This window comes from Acyrthosiphon pisum, chromosome X (genome assembly GCF_005508785.2).
Source record: "Acyrthosiphon pisum isolate AL4f chromosome X, pea_aphid_22Mar2018_4r6ur, whole genome shotgun sequence".
Classification (NCBI taxonomy): Eukaryota; Metazoa; Arthropoda; class Insecta; order Hemiptera; family Aphididae; genus Acyrthosiphon; species Acyrthosiphon pisum.
In genome coordinates, this window is record NC_042493.1 from 110,534,303 (window position 1) to 110,537,171 (window position 2,869).

General features: G+C 33.8%; 1 protein-coding gene across 1 annotated transcript in view; it reads right to left on the minus strand.

Annotated features, from left to right (window-relative positions):
- Positions 1-2,869, minus strand: part of LOC100165085 (dynein heavy chain 7, axonemal-like) — a 40,960-nt gene that overhangs the window by 21,476 nt on the left and 16,615 nt on the right.

Consider the following 2,869-nt stretch of genomic DNA (forward strand, 5'->3'; position numbering starts at 1 on the left):
TGTTTTGGGTGTAACTTGCTGCAATGTTCAATAATTTGATTTGGTGCTAACTTGTACATGATCTTCCCAAACAACCAATGAAAACCAATAATAAATAAATACTAATTTCTACTGTAGACTGTAACCAGTGGCAACTATTTAAAAAATAAATAAAAATAAAATTTCCAATTTCCATCGTGAACCTCTAGATCCCTGTTTGAGCGCCTCTTTAAAATGCGAATTTCGAAAAATCCTTTCTTAGTGCGCCTATACATAGTAATAAGTACATTTACTGAAAATGTCATATCCATAGCTTCAGCAGTTCCGGCTAGGCGATGATGAATCACCCAGGACAAGTCTTTTTATATATACAGATTATTATGTTCGATGCGTATAGCATGTGTATAATATTACCAATAGGGATACCTATAGATTATTGTTATGATATATAAGTACTATTGTGCGCCGGACAACATAATAATAATGATAACAATAGTATACCTATAATAGTATATTAAAATATGAATAATATGTAAAAAAAAACGTAGGTAGGTGAGGTATACCTATATACACTAAATATTTTATATAACCAATGCGTTATATAATATTTTAGTGGTGGCGTGTGGGCCGAGGGTGGTTTTTATTATGTAAGCAACAAGGAATCAGAATATATTATTATAATAACACGCCGGACCGCAGTTCAGCCGGTCCTATCGATGTATATATTGAAACGCCACCCTGCTGCAGCGGGCCACCGGGGGTGTCCGAGAGATGACTGATGATAATATTATTATTGCTGCCGGCATATCGTAATCGTAATGTATAATAGTATTATTACGGTCCCTCAAAAACATTGCAATGTGTTTACGCGCCGTCTTCATCAACAGCACGAGGTACCATGTACGCGGTTATTGTGTTGTATAATATATTTTCTTTCTTTTTAACTAACTATAGGTATACACTATACGTCGTGTCTACTGCAGTGGGCGCTAAATCATTTGCCGAAAAACCGTTCGGCGAACTATTCCCACCCCCTAAGGTCGTCTCGACACCCTGTATAATACATACATGCATATGGCTACATGCCTACATATAATAATATATTATTATGTAGATACGCGTGCGTCTCGACATTTATATTATTATTATTATAATATTATTATCGACGGCCAGCATTATTATTATTGTCGATATCCGATAATATTGTTATTATGTTTTGTTGCGTTTCAAATTTATTATAAATTATTGTATTGTGCGCGTTATACCGCCCGCGACGTCATATTGCGCCGCCGCCGCGGTTATACGATTACACGCGCCATTGCCGCTTTATACTATTATTATAGGTAGAGGTATATGATATATTATTATTATTATTATTTCAAGTGTCTCGTCCCCGGAGTGCTTGTGTAAACAGTAATATTTTATAGAAACACCCTTTTATTGCGGGTCATACCTATTATAATATAATACTGTTATTAAAATAATTAAAATTATGCAGTTTTAATAATTCACTAGTAAACATGTTTCTGGCCACAACATTTTGGTGCCCCTAAAATACTGGCGTCCGGGGCAGTTGTACCCAGGGCCCCCCCCTAAATGCGGACCTGGGTACGCGCGATACATTTATATATTATAATTTTATTATTGTGTTGCGGTCTGCGGATATTACATTATAATAACTACAATTTATATTATGCAGTGAAGGTATAATAATGTAATTTGTATTATTTTATAATTTATTAACTCCGAGTGAAATATGACCTAAACGTTTGTGACTATAGTAGCTGCGTGAAGCTGCCGCAATGTGGTATATTTATGATATTATATCTAAAGGCGCATAAAATATAGTGCTGTACCTATATTGTATCCGAGAGATTCAATTATTTAAAACACTGTTGTTGTCCTAGAAATTTGTAATCATATACCATGTCGTATATGGTTTATAAATACTGCACGTTGCACTGTCCGCTGCTGCAGCAGACAGTTCGCGGTAAATGTCAATACTGCGCAGCGGTGTAGTCATTAAATAGGCGTGCCTGAAATTTACATATCATAATGTACAATATTGTGGTGCGCCTACACAAAAATTATATATTATTTATATACACAGTCGACTTACAGTCGAGCCGATGATTATATATACAGCTGTGTTGGCGTGTGTATCTTATACCCGCTGTATATGGGGTTTAGTTCTTACGATTTTTTTTTTTCAAAACCATTCAAAGATATTATAGTTTTTTGTGTTAACGGACAAACCGCTTCTTTGCGACGAGGTCGCTGTTTCCTGTCGTTTACAAATACGTACATATTAATATATTATATATAAGTAGGTACCTACCTATATAATAAGTATTACGCCGTATATTGTATTACACTGTAAACATTGTGCATGCGGATATAATTATATTATGTGAGTATTGTACCTATAATATATTATATCCGGTGTATATAATACATAAAACGTGATTTTGAGCAGTTCCTTTATATAATATATACCTAAGCGTATAATAAGTAGTTACTCTACTTTCGACGTAACTACTTTATGCTCTTTTTTCATACGCATTGAATATAATATCATAATTATTAAGATATTTAAAAAAAATGCATTCTGAGATGTTAAATACATAGTTTTAATGTTGAAAAAAATTTTCAATCACAACCTGATAGAGATTTTAAATTTATATGTGTCTATCAAGATCATTTGACAAAATTTTGTATTTTAAAACCTTTAACTTCAAAACGAGCAGAACAAGTCGCATGTGTGTTATTAGATATTTTTTGTTTATTTGGTGTGCCCGCTTCTCTTCAATCTGACAATGGCAGGGAATTTTGTAATGAACTAATTAATTCATTGCGTGCGATGTGGCCTGATTTAAATATCGTTCACGGG